At 38.0% G+C, this 14,616-nt stretch overlaps 2 non-coding genes across 2 annotated transcripts; both read left to right on the top strand.

The window, feature by feature from the left end:
• The first annotated feature begins 1,508 nt into the window (after positions 1–1,508).
• On the top strand, positions 1,509–1,615 carry LOC117280916 (small nucleolar RNA R71). Its single transcript, XR_004511510.1, has one exon. It is a non-coding gene; the product is annotated as a small nucleolar RNA R71 (small nucleolar RNA).
• Positions 1,616–12,195: 10,580 nt separating this feature from the next.
• LOC117280917 (small nucleolar RNA R71) lies at positions 12,196–12,302 on the top strand. Its single transcript, XR_004511511.1, has one exon. It is a non-coding gene; the product is annotated as a small nucleolar RNA R71 (small nucleolar RNA).
• Positions 12,303–14,616: the final 2,314 nt, after the last annotated feature.

Raw genomic sequence — 14,616 nt, 5'->3', positions numbered from 1 at the left:
TATTCACTACGATAAAATCTACAGGAAATACAAACTTATCTACCCGAACTAAAACATCTTCCACTATCCCCTCGGGTATTAAGGTCGTTTGGTCGGCCAACTGCAAAGATATTGGCACCGACCTTATCTCTCAAATATCCTTCTCAAGTTTCCCGTAAATAGACAAAGGCATTAGATTAACTGATGCACCAGAATCATATAAAGACTTATCAAAAGTAACAGTGCCTAAAGAGCAAGGCATAGTAAAACTCCCTGGATCTCCACACTTTTGTGAGAGTTTGTTTTGCAAGATTGCACTGCAATGCTCTGTGAGCTTGACCACCGAGATCTCTTCAATCTTTCTCTTCTTTGTAAGGATCTCCTTCAAGAATTTAGCATAAGCTGGCATTTGTGAAAGAACTTCTGTGAATGGCAAATTTACATTAACCTGTCTCAACATATTTAGAAATCTCTTAAACTGCTTGTCTAACTTTTCTCTATACAACTTTTGGGGAAAAGGTAAATCAGGCATGTGCTTGCTCTCTTCATTAGATTCCTCCCTTCTTGAAGTTTCCTCCTCCTTCTTTTTCTCAGCTCCCTTCTTGCCTTTCTTCTTCTTCTTCTTCTTCTTCTTCTTCTTCTTCTCTTCTTCTTCTTCTTCTTCTTCTTCTTCTTCTTCTTCTTCTTTTCAACTTGAATTTTCAGCTGCTCCCCAATTTCCTTTTTAGGTACCACCTCTTTTTGGATTGAAGTGGGATCTTTCAACACTTTTCCGCTTCTCAAGGCACAACATTTACTGTTTCTTTGGGGTTTCTCTTAGTATCAGCTGACAAAGTACCTAGGACTCTCTTGGATAATATTTTTGCTATCTGTCCCACTTGTCTCTCTAAATTTCGAAACCAAGTGCCCAATTCTTTGATAGTCGCCCCGTGAACATCTAACCTCTCATCTGTCTTGACAATGAAGGCTTTCATCAGATCCTCTAGACCAGGCTGAATAGGGTGTTGAGGCTAAAACTGTTGCCTTTGCTGATTTTGGAAGCCTGAAGCTCCCTGTCCCTGAAATCTGGGGTTATTTTATTGCCATGCATTTGTAGTACACCCAAGTGAACTCCATAAAAAACCGGGGTGCTTCTGACCCATTGCATTGAAATTATAATTCCCAACAGCATTCACTTCCTCAGTTGAGGCTTGACACTCATGAGTAGGGTGTCCTCTTCCATAAATATCATATGCTACATGAGGTTCACTCTGTATCGAATCTATGTCAGCCTCCATATTTATTTTGCCATTGCATCAAACTGTACCTGCACATATGTGTTAGCATCAACCTGGTGAACACTTGTTGATCTTCTTCTTTCCGTACTCTCAGAAGGCCATTGGTTTGCATGTTCAGATAACTCATCTAGAATTGTGACTATCTCCTCTAGAGTCTTCTTTATCAACGGGCCTCCTACAACATTACTCAATGTTCTACATGAGGCCAGTGTCAATCCATCCCAAAAATCCTAGAGTTGCATCCAGAGTTCAATTCCGCTATGTTGACACTTTCGAACTAATTCCTTAAATCTCTCCCAAGCTTCAAACACAGTTTCAGTATCTTTCTGACAGAAGTTATGGATTTCTCTTCTAAACTTGCTCGTCTTAGCTGAGGAGAAATATTTATCAAGAAATTTTTTGGTCATCTCCTCCTATGTTCTAATTGATCCCTGAGGCAAGCTTCTAATCCACAGCTTTTGAGTGTGAAGGGGAATGCCTTTAAGTAAACTGCATCTTGTGAAACACTTTTGTATTAAAAGATGTTCATAATTTTCTTGAAGTCCATTAGATGGTTGTTTGGATCTTCGTTCATCTTCCATCTGAAGACACAACAATTTTGAAGGGTTTAGAGTAACCCTTGCGTTAACTCGAAATTGTTAGCTGCAACTGAAGGTGGTCTAATACTTGACAATCCTTGGTTGTAAACCGGTCTAGCATAATCACCAAGTGCTCTCCCAGCCCCGGGAGGTATAATTCCGAACTGGTCTGCACCCAAAGGTTGATTCTGAGCAATTCTCAGAGCCCTCTCTTCTTCATAGACAAGTTGTGCATTTCGAAGAGCTGCTTCCTCAGCATCTCGTGCAGCTTTTTCTCGTTGTTGGGCTGCCTCTCTTGCAGCCAAATCCACATTATCGTCATCTCCAACCATGATTTTTTGGTTGAGGATTGCCCAACCTTCTCTATATTCTCCAGGGAGATTTATTTTCTTCCTCAGCTGTCATAGTTGTTTCTTGATTTCTGGTTCGTATGGTAGCACTTCCTTCCCAGAAGATCGAGTCATGCACCAATCTAACATGTAGCATGCACACTGTCAAAGGACCCCAAGCTTAAAAAGAGAAAAGTAAAATAAAATAAAAAGAAAACAATTCCTCAATTAGCACAATAAATTATTTCAAACACTAATGATTGCCAATCCCCTGCAACGACACCAAAATTTGACGAGCTTAAAACACACACTTAAATAAGCTCGCTAGTCGAATATAGTATAATATAATATCGTATCCACTGGGATTAGAGTTAAAAAATATTATCGTAGTTTATAGGTAGGTTGTTATCCAAGATAATCAATAGTTTAGAATTATGTGATTAAAAACTAAAATTAACTAAGAATCTAAAGCTAATTGACGAATGACACTCGAACAAAAGTAAGCGAGGAAGATATCAATGGGAGAAAATAGGGATTGATTAGATAGGTGCAAGATAAATGTCTGGGATTTAACTCTAGTTAATTCACTTCTAATGTTCAAGTGAGTTACTCGAATTCACTCAATTATTAGTTCAAACGTTTAGTAGAAACTCCTCTCTCGATTAAGTCTCAACCTCACAATATGAACCAATTTAAGCTCGGTGAAGATATGCACGACTTCGTAGTGGATTGGTCTTTAGGAGAACCTCTCTCGACTATCCTCCTAACTAGGTTTAATCAACAATTCAACTAGCTTCTTCCGATTACTAAAAAGAATTGATGAATTCAACCAATAAGATAATGCAAAGATATCACAAGTTATGCCTCTCTCGATTACATGAACATATGAATATAGATGCAACAATTAAAACATCCAAAACAATTCAATACATAAGAACTAGAGTTAATATCCACAAACAAATATCAATACACCAAATCCATCAAACCCTAAAGGGAACTACTCCATAGATATGGAGTAATTCATCACAATTATGGATAAAAACATAAAACGATCCAAACTCTTGTCTTGAGTGAGGATTGAATGGTGAATTCCTTGTGCTTTCGCTTCTCCACCTCCTCCTTAGCCTCCTTAGGTCTTAGATGTGTCAAAAGTCCTGAAAATAATATTTTCCATGTATTTATACCAAGTAGGGTTGGGCCAAGATAAAAACACCTTTTCCTGCGCGAAATAGGACAAATACTCTGTAAATATTGCACAGGCGGGCCGCATGGGACGATGCGCCATGTAAGGCATTAGTGGGGAAATCTAGAGAGTTTATTTCTCACAGATGTCAGGATTTTACACAGGCGCGCCGCGCCACGCGCCGCACTAGTGTTGTTTTCTTAGAGTTCGGATATTTCTTGACTTTTTGATATCCAGACGTGGTGTTCGACCCCCGAACGCGATTCCGACTTAATCCCTTGGGTTTTTACTCAGACTTCAAAGCTTCAAATCACTCGAATTAGCTCCATAGCATCTACATCACTCGGAATCCTCCTACAAGTCATAAAACACATAATTAGTACAAAACACTAGTGATTAAAGCTAAACTCAATTAAAGTGCAGTAAATTAGAGTGCAATAAGCGACTAAAACATAAGATTATAGCCTATCATCAAATGTTTTAGTGAGTCTCTCGATTTCACTCAATTATTAGTTCAAACGTTCAACAAAAATTCCTCTCTCGATTAAGTCTTAACCTCACAAGATGAACCAATTTAAGCACGTGAAGATATGCAAGAATGCATAGTAGATTGGTGTAAGGCCCCGTTAAAATTTCCTAATGATTTAAGATTTTGAAGTGCGCCAACGGTATTTGGGAATAACGTATTCGAGTATTAAAGGTGTAGCACCCCAAAAAATATCGAAGTACTTAAGCATTATTAAGAAAGTTGATGTGTGCTAATTATATTATTTTGTATGCAGACGAGGACTATTAATATGATGGATATAAATTGGATATGATAATAAGTGTACGAGGCATATTATAAGTGATGTGGGGTCTAAGGAGAGGCCTAAGTCTAAGTCAAGTTAGAAAATTACATGATAGACTAAAGTTCCAAATGAGTACGCACAAGACCAAACTTTGGACGAGCATATATACATATATATATATATATATAAGGAATTATATGATTAAGAACCTATAAAATATAATATCTTCGAGTCTAGTTTCTAACGTTTCAAACCGTTCATCATTTGGACACTCCTACAAGAAGTTATGACCAAATTACCAAAAGCTGGCAGAAGGTGACACTACCGCGCTGCCCCATGCGACGCGCCTGTGGGGATTTCCAGAATACTTGAAAATTTCGTTTCTAGGAATATTTTTCACTGTCGCGCCCCGTGGCACCCCATGCAGTGCGGCTGTGCAAATTGTGGTTTTTTTATAACCCAACCCTATTTTGTTAAATAGCCTTTGGGACTTAATTTGGGATGATTTCATGGTGAGTCTAGAGAGAGGTAAGAGCATTTTAGAGAGAGAAAGAGAAAACCTAACATCCCAATAATCCAATCTTGCACAAATCTTCCAGAATCAAGGAAGCCAATCACTAGATCATCATCTTTCCGGGTAAGCCCTACTCCTAAACTTTCATGCAAGAGGTTATGAGTTCAAATATATTGTGGGGTTAGAAATAAGCCATGCATGTGACACTAGGTTGTAGTATGTGGGGTTAATGAACCATTTTGGGTAGTTTCTTATTAAAATTGATTGAGAGAGAAAGGGATTTCTATTGTAGAGCCTTGTAGTCTATTTCGCATGTTAGGTGTTCGACAAAATTTCTAAGATCATGGGAATCCTTCTAATTTTTAACCGGTTTTCACTATCTTCCTATAGATTGTTATTGCTAGAAGTTTTGGGGCATTGTAGTAACTTAAGGAAAGCTCAAACAAGGTATGTTGGCTAAACTTCTCTCCTAGAATTGAATCCCATGAGGTTCTTGTAAGTCTCGAGTTATTCATTATAAATTAACTATTCCAAATAAGCCTTGTGTTGAAAGGTATATGTTCAAAATGTGTTTCGGATGCTCTTATCATATGATGTTATCCTTCGGGATTGTGTTCAAAGCATGAGTTGGGTATAAAAATGTTATGACTCCAAGTAGTGTTTCAAGTAAAGGCTATTATGCCAAATTGTGTAAGAAGTCTCAATGTGCATAAGACTCTTAATTGCTCATAGGTGTACTAAAAGTTGTGATTAGGGATTCTTTGTTGTCGATAATCTATAAAGATGCTTGAAAGTGGAAGTAGTGAGTTGGGGGATACAAAGTGTGAACACCGTGCCAAGAATAAAAGCAATACTTGTGGCCAATAACGCCAATGAAATGAAATGATATGTGAAATATTATGAAATGAGCCTTGATTCAACTATTCCAAATTGACTCCGAAAATAGAATCATCCAAAAGCTTATGTACTCAAGTCATGTCCAAATATGGTTGTTCTAACTAATGCTATGCTTGGTAGGTATTTCCAATATGTTTTGAGTTCTTACATATTCATGAGTTGAGATTGTCTATTGCCCTTTTTGGGGAAAGGTATTTCAAGAGTATTCTATAAGATGATGTTTGTGATGATAATCCTTGAAAGTAAAGAAATGAAAGTGTGAAATATGATATATGGCCACAATGCCATGAATGAAGAATAATATGTATGGCCAAGGGAGCCAATGAAATAATGATGTTGTAAGTAGTTGAAAGTAATTGTGAAGTGATATATACTGTGAAAGGTTATGAGGTGAACGTATTTATATTTATGTTTCCAATGTGTTATAAGCTCCTACGCCCTCATGAGGAGAGGCTACGGTGTTCCTAAATATTTTAAATGTTCTTGATATCCTATGATCACCCATGGCAAGTACAAGTAAGTGATGGTATGAACATGGAATGTAGACATTTGCCAAAGAGAGAATTATGAGGAGTTGTATATCCCAATGGTTTCGACTATAGTTGTATGCGTCTGAAATAATGTATGTAAATGACTTCGATTGTTAAGTCCCCAAGAGTCATGAACCTAGTTAATGACTCAAGATGTCAAGGGAGTGAATAATGAAATGGAAGGGGGATGTCCTATGCTAAATGATAATGAACCTTAAGAAAAGAAATTGGGCTCATGTGCCATTGATATCGACTTATTGATTTACCATGCATGTGCTAATGTAATGAGTTGTGTTTTTCTATGATGAGCATGAACATGAAGTATTCCAATGATATAGGAAATTACGACCTTAAATGTAATGACAAACTATGTCGCTTTGAGTTATATATGAGATTGTGGTATTGTGATACACCTCCACCTGCATATATTGGGGTGAGGCGGCAGGGCCGCTTTGTGTAGGGATTGTGGTATTGTGATACACCTCCACCCGCATATATTGGGGGTAAGGAGATATGGCCGCTTTGTGTAGAGATTATGGTATTTTGATACACCTCCACCCGCATATATTGGGGTGAGGCGGCAGGGCCGCTTTGTGTAGAGATTGTGGTATTGTGATACACCTCCACCCGCATATATTGGGGTGAGGTGGTAGGGACACTTTGTGTAGAGATTATGATATTGTGATACACTTCCACCCGCATATATTGGGGTAAGGCGGCAGAGCCGCTTTGTGTAGAGATCGTGGTATCGCGATACACCTCCACCCGCATATGTTGGGGTGAGGCGGCATGACCACTTTGTGTGAAGGTGGTTATAGAGGATCCCCTACTTAATATCTATAAATTTTAATGGAAGCTCTTAATAAATTTTCTTGAAGTTAATGGCTATCTAAGCCCTTTCACTGTTACTATGATTCATCATATTCATGTTATATTTTCAAGCCCTTGAATAGGTGTATTTGTATTGCGTAAGTGAACACTGTGAATGTTCTATGAAACACGCAAGTGTATTGTGTAAGTAAACACTGTGAACGGTCTATGAAACACACAGGTGTATTGTATAGGTGATACTGTGAACGGTCTATGAAACACACAGGTGTATTGTATAGGTGATACTGTGAATGGTCTATGAGACGCATAGGTGTATAATATGATATGTGAACACTAAGGACAGTCTATGAAATGTATATGTATAAAATAAAGGAGGAATGTGCCACTTTCATTGGCCTTGTTTGTACATGTTGTTATAATTACATTATATTATGTATTCCATGTATAGTTCATATGGCTTAGCTAATCCTAAGAGAAGTTTAAAATGATGCTGGTATAATAAGACTTGAAATGTGATTCTATGGTATGTTTCGTAGTTTCTTGATGTACTTTATTTGCCTCTTATTTGAGTTACCGTATTTTCATATGTTGTTTTGACTGCCTTACATACGAGTACTATTCCACATGTACTCACGTCCTTTTTGCCTGGGGCGCTGCATCTTTTAATGGATGCAGGTATACTTCTACAGGATGATATGGATCTTTGATAGGGATTTTCTTCACTACTCAGCTTATGGTGAGCCCGCTACAGTTATAGTGTGTGTTTGGGTCTAGTTCATTTTATGTATTTATGTAGATATTGTCATAGAATCTCCATGTACACTGTGGGTCATGTAATTAAAGATTTAAGTTTTGTCATGTATTTATGTTCACAGTATTTACAGCTATTTATAAAGCTGTGTAACCATCATGAGAAAGCATTTATGGGCCATTGAGCCAAATGTATTCAATATGAAAGTCAATATCTAACTATGTTATGGTAAATCATGCATGAGTAATGATGAGAGGTTAATGTAAATTAGGCTTGCTCGACTGGGTTTACTCAGTTGAGCGCCGGTCGCACTCCCTAAGTTCGGGGCGTGACAATTGTTCTTTAATAGAACCTCTCTCGATTATTCTCCTAAATAGGTTTAATCAATGATTCAACTAACCTCTTTTGATTACTAAGAAGAATCTATGAACTCAACCAATAAAATAATGCAAATATGTCACAAGTTATGCCTCTCAAAATTACACGAACAAGTGAATATAGACGCAACAGTTAAATCATCCAAAAAATACTTCAATACATAAAACTAGAGTTATAATCCACAAACAATCATCAATACACCAAATCAAACCCTAAAGCGAACTACTCCATAGATATCAAGCAATTCACCACAAATAAAGTTAAAGTAGAGAAAAACATACATTCAATCCAAAATCATGTCTTGAGTGAGGAAGGAATGATGAAATCCTTGTGCTCGTGTTCTTACCACTTCTCCTTAGCCTCCTTAGGTCGAATATGTGTCAAAAGTCCAGAAAATAATATTTTTCCATGTATTTATACTAAGTAGGGTCGGGCCTCCTAGCCGAAATTGAATTTTCACTCTATAAAAATTGCACAGGCACGCTGCATGGGGCGAAGCGCCAGGCAGGGCATTAGTGGGGAAATCTAGAGAGTTGATTCTGATAGGAAGCAGAGATTTGGGCAGCCGTGGCACACCGCGCGACGCCCCATGCGCCGCGGTTCTGGACCTTTCTCAAAGTAAGGATTGAATCTCGATTTTTGACGTCCAGACTTGGTTCTCGACCCTCGAACACGATCCGGCTTAATCCCTTGGGTTTTTACTCAGACTTTAAAGCTCCAAATCACTCCAATTCATTCCATAACATCTACAAAGCTCGGAATCACTCCTACAAGGCATAAAACACACAATAAGAGCAAAACACTATCAATTAAAGCTCAAAACGAGTAAAGTACAGTAAATTAGAGTGAAATAAGCGAGTAAAATACGGGATTATAGCCTTCCATCAATACCCCACACTTAAACCATTGCTCGTTTTCGAGCAATCAAACTACACTTCACATAGAATATGACCGTTTTCAACAACTCTCATAACTCATCACACCAAGAATATTTAAAACAGATTAAGTACAATACCGTAACATCCTAGCCTCAAGATTTGACTCAAAAGCACCACGCATTTCTCACAACCCGCTCACTTACTCTAATATAGAGGTCAACGACATTACCTTTCCTTCGTGAATCAAGTGCCCTCACACAACCATAGAGAGTAGTTCCACACTCTATAAAATTTAAGAACAATTAGGAACTTAAGATAGACAGAATTCACTCACTCTCAGAAACAACATTCATATACCACAAAAGATGTACTATAAGCTTGCCTGTAGTGTACTACTCTACTAATCGAGCTCATTCAGTCAAGGATCAAGTAGGACTTTAATGGATTGTAATATAGGCTCGAGGACGGTTAGGATACATTTAGATATAAGAGTGACTACACCTCTCTAAGTACTTCAATACATACAATTTACCTTTTAAAACCCCACACTTATATCAAACCATAACTCCACATTCACATCAATATACATTAACTCCCTACTTCTTTAAGCACAAATATATCAGGAGTTATCACTATCAAGGAATATTTTCCACAACAACACAACTATTTTTCTTTTTCTTTTCTTATTCAATTCAAGTGGCTCTTAATTTTTCAAAACAATGCACCTTTCTCCTTAATTCAATAGTTCCACTCAAAAGCCAAACCAACCACCCCACACTTCAACTTTTAGAAAGTTCATAACAAATTCAAGTGCTCATGAGAGGTCCAAGGTTAAAATAGATGGTCAATTCAAACAAATGGGTAAGGATTGCACTGTGGTTGCCAAAGAAATAGGCTTACAGGCTCAACGGGGTTAATTAAGATACATAACAATTAGGTGGGTAAAATCATATAACTGGCTCAACAAAGAAATGCCTATATCACTTCCAAGACTGAATAAAACTACTATTTCGCTTTGCAAACACACGGGGCAAGCTCTAAACATCAAATGCAAGGCATACAATACATAAAACCTCACACACACATGGCACATAACTCATTCAGAATCGGATTATCAAGATACTCTAGTCAAAGCAGTTAAGCAAAGTTAAGATCATACAATTTAAGGTACTTATACACGAGACAAAAACTGAGCCTAAGCGTCACAACTACAACACTTATTATTCTCAAGGCATAATAAAGTCAAGAGATATTGCTTTCAATTTCAATCATAGCACAAGGTTTCCTACTTCTAAAAATAAAAACTAACTACACCCGATTTAAACAAAACCCTTGAAAAAGAACCACGGCACAAAGAAAAACCAATGGGGAATTAATACACTACCTAACAAAAGAAAATATTTTTGTCTTTTTTCTTTCGACTTTAACCCCTCAAGAAACCCGTCGAATGATATCCATCTTCAGGGAAAATCAAAAATTCTTCAAATTTTATGTTTTTTTTTCAATTTTTTTAACTACTAAAACTAACACAACGAAAAAAACTAAACTAATATACATACATACATACAACATATCCCCTAACCCACACTTTAAGTTGTGGCATATTGCCATGACACACAATTAAAAAGCATAAGGTAAAAGAAACTTCCCTGAACATCTAGTCGGGGTCTGAGTCGAAGTCGGGCTTCATTCCTCGTGCCCAAACTAATGCGCACATCCATGCAGATAACTTCTTCTCATCCTTTTTTGGGGTACACCCCACACTTATCTTTCTCACTCACTGTAGCCTTTTCTTTCGAACCCTTCACTTTCCACTTAACACTTGCAACTGGTTTTTCTTTTTATGCCCCCTTTTCTACATTCATATCAAAAGTCACCGTCTCCTCACCCACTCTAAACATGAGTTTCCTCTCGTGTATATCTAATATAGCTCTACTGTCGTTAAGAATGGTCTTCCTAAGATGAGGGGGCCCTCCTTGTTTTTCTCCATATTCACCACTATAAAGTCTACAGGAAATACGAACTTATCTACCCAAACTAACATATCTTCCACTATCCCCTCGGGTATTAAAGTCATCTGGTCCGCCAACTACAAAGATATTAGCACTGACCTTATCTCTCTAATCTCCTTCTCTAGTTTTCTGTAAATAGATAGAGGCATTAAATTAATTGAGGCACCAGAATCACATAATAATTTATTAAAATGAATAGTTCCTAAAGAGCAAGCATTTGCGAGAGTACTTCTGTGAATGGTAAGTTTACATGAACATATTTCAGCATATCCAGAAATTTCTCAAACTGCTTGTCCAGCTTTTCTCTACATAACTTTTGAGGGAAAGGTAGAGCAGGCATATACTCGCTCTCATCAGTTTCCTCCCTTCTTGATTTTTCTTCCTTTTTCTTCTTCTCAATTTTCATTGGGCCTTTCTTCTTTTTATCAACATCATTCTTTAGTTGCTCCCCACTTTTATTTTCAAGTATCACCTCTTTTTGGATCGGGGAGGGATCTTTCAACACTTGCCCACTTCTCAGAGTTACAACATTCACTGTTTCTTTGGGATTCTTTTCAGTGTCAGCAGGAAGAGTGCCTGGAACCCTCTCATATAATATTGGTTCAATCTATCCACTTGTCTGTCCAGGATTTGCAAACTAGTGCCCAATTCTTTGATAGCTGCTCCATGAGCGTCCGACCTCTCATATGTCTTGATAATGAAAGCCTTCATCAGATCCTCTAGACCAGGCTGAATGGGTTGTTGAGGCTGAAATTATTGCCTCTGCTGATTTTGGTATGCTGGAGCTCCTTGTCCTTGCGGTCTAGAGTTATTTTGCTGCCAAGCATTCGCAGTACCTCCAGGTGAACTCCATGAAAATCTGGGGTGCCTCTGACCCATTGCATTGAAATTGTAGTTTCCCACAATATTTACTTCCTCAGTTGAGGCTTGACACTCATGAGTAGGGTGTCCTGTTCCACCTATATCACAAGTTGTGTGAGGCTTACTTTGTATTGAGGCTAAGGTCAGCTTCCTTATCTCTTTGGCCATAGCATCAAGTTGTACCTATACAGATGTGTTAGCATCAACCTGGTTAACACCAGTTGATCTTCTTCTCTCCACACTCTCAGAGGGCCATTGATTAGTATCTTCGGATAACTCATCAAGAATTGTAACTATCTCTTCTGGAGTCTTCTTCATCAACGGGCCTCCAACTGCATTGCTCAATGTTCTACATGAGGCTAGTGCCAATCCATCCTAAAATCCTTGGAGTTGCATCCAGAGTTCAATTTCGCTATGTTGACACTTTTGAATAATCTCCTTAAACCTCTCACATGCGTCAAAAATAGTTTTCGTATCTTTCTGGCATAAGTTATGGATTTTTCTTCTAAACTTGCCCGTTTTAGCTGAGAGAAATATTTATCAAGTAATTTTTTGGTCATCTCCTCCCATGTTCTAATCGAACCTGTAGGTAAGCTTCGAAGCCACTGTTTTGCGTCATCTTTGAGTTTGAAGGGAGATTCCCTCAAGTACACTGTAGCTCGTGACACATAATTGTAATGAAATGTGTTCATAATCTCCTCAAAGTCCATTAGATGTGTGTTTGGATCTTCATTTGGCTTCCTTCTGAAGACACAACAATTCTGAAGAGTTTGAAGCAACCCTTGCTTCAACTCAAAATTGTTTGCTGCAATTGGAGGTGGTCTAACACTTGATAAACCTTGATTGTAGACCGTTCTAGCATAATCGCCAGGTGGTCTCCCAAGCTTGGGAGCTATATTTCCGAACTGATCTGCAGCCAAGGGTTGATTTTGAGCAATTCTTCGACCCCTCTCTTCTTCATAGATAATCTGTGCATCTCTAATAGCTACTTCCTCAGCATCCCGTGCAGCATGTTCTATTTGTTGGGCTTCTTCTCTCGCAGCCAAATCTACATTATCCTCACCGTTTCCAGCCATAAGTTCTTTGGTTTAGGATTGCCGAACCTTTTCTGATGTCTCGGTGAGATTCTTATTCTTCCTCAGCTGTTGCAGTTGTTTTTCAATTCCCGACTCGTATGGTAGCACTTCCTTTACAAAAGTTCGAGTCATGCACCAATCTTAACCTGTAACCTACTGATCTCGTCCAAATCACACCTCAAAACAAGGATATGAAACGGTCGATTGCAATAATAATAACCCAACAAAGAGTCGGGATCGAATTCACAAGGAGTTTATATGGGAGTTAGGAGTATATATTCTAGTACGTGAGTTTGAACTATCTTAATTTACACTTCCACAAATTGGTTTTGGTTCTATTTCTATTTTTAAAACTTAGATTGCAAAGTTAAGAAATAAAACTAAAATAATTGTTTTTGTTGTTTTTCAAGTTTTTAAAAACCCTAGGGCTATGACCATCACCTAGGTGTTTGACTAATGGGATATAAACATTAATGATTATTTTGTTGATCGGGGTGTATTATAGCTATCAACTCTCAGTTGCCCACTCAATACCTCTCGGTCAGAGAATGGTTTTGCCCAATTTGGCTTTCACAAGACCAAATGGGTATTGCACAAAACGGTTGATAAAAGCTCAAGTCGGGTTATTACTATCTCTAGGTTGAACCCTTTAATTGGGTTAATCAATCTCTCGATTGACCCAGTTGCTTGTTAGCCAAGTTTTCCTAGACTAAATCTCTCTTTCTCAAGTAGAGACCAAGTTAAATAGGCATGAACTAATGTTTGAAACCATTAATTCCACAAATTAAAGCATGAACAAGGCTAAATAATAAACACACAATTATAAACAAGCACTAAATTAGATACCCATAAGGTTTACATACTAGGGTTGGGTCACAACCCTAGTAAAACTCTAGCTAGTAAAATTGAAGAAATAGAAGAAGAAATACTAGTTAAACTCATATTGTAAAGTCAAAATAATAAGATCTATGTTAAAATATCCCAAAATATAGAAAACTACTAAAAGAAGCAATGAAAAACGGCTAAAGGACTTGCTGATGTCAAAAACTAACCTAATTTTGTGAAACTCGTATATTTATACAAGGCTGAAAATTTCGGACAAATATGCCATTCGGGAGGTTCTGCGGCCGCACAATTCCATGTGCGGTCCGCAGAAGTCTTCATCTTGTAAGAGCTGGGATTCTGCGGCCGCATAATTCTCCACTACGACTGCAAGGCAATATTTCTGCGGTTCGCAAATTTATCACTGCGGCCGCAATTTGGTCTTCTGCTGTCCACATCCTTACTTTTGCGGCCGCAAGGCACTTCTTCTGCGGACGCACAATTCTTGTGCGGTCCGCAATCTTGAGGGACTTGGACTTTGGAAATTTGTACACCCACTGGAGTTTATCTACTATTCTTCATTTGCGGCCACACAATTCCTATGCTGTCCGCAGTTTGCTAGGAAACCTGTTGGGATTTTCATCATTGTTTGCGGTCATAGATGAAATTATGCGGCTCGCACTTTGCAAGCTCTTGTGCCTTTTGTTGCCTTGTGTTTTAATTACTCCTTGTTGAGTCAGATTTCATCTCGGGAGTCCAACTTCCAATATTCCTGTAATTTTGCACATTTCATCAGTTTCAGGAACACAATTAAACACTTTTAGACTAAAATAAAAGCTAAAAGACGTTAATAAGCAGTTAAAATCTCCACTTATCAACTGCGCACAGTCAAAGAACACCAACCATAAAAAGAGAAAAATAAAATTAAA

This window comes from Nicotiana tomentosiformis, chromosome 3 (assembly GCF_000390325.3).
Source record: "Nicotiana tomentosiformis chromosome 3, ASM39032v3, whole genome shotgun sequence".
NCBI classification, from domain to species: Eukaryota; Viridiplantae; Streptophyta; class Magnoliopsida; order Solanales; family Solanaceae; genus Nicotiana; species Nicotiana tomentosiformis.
Note: the sequence above shows the minus strand (reverse complement) of the source record. Positions and strands in the feature narration are given on the sequence as shown.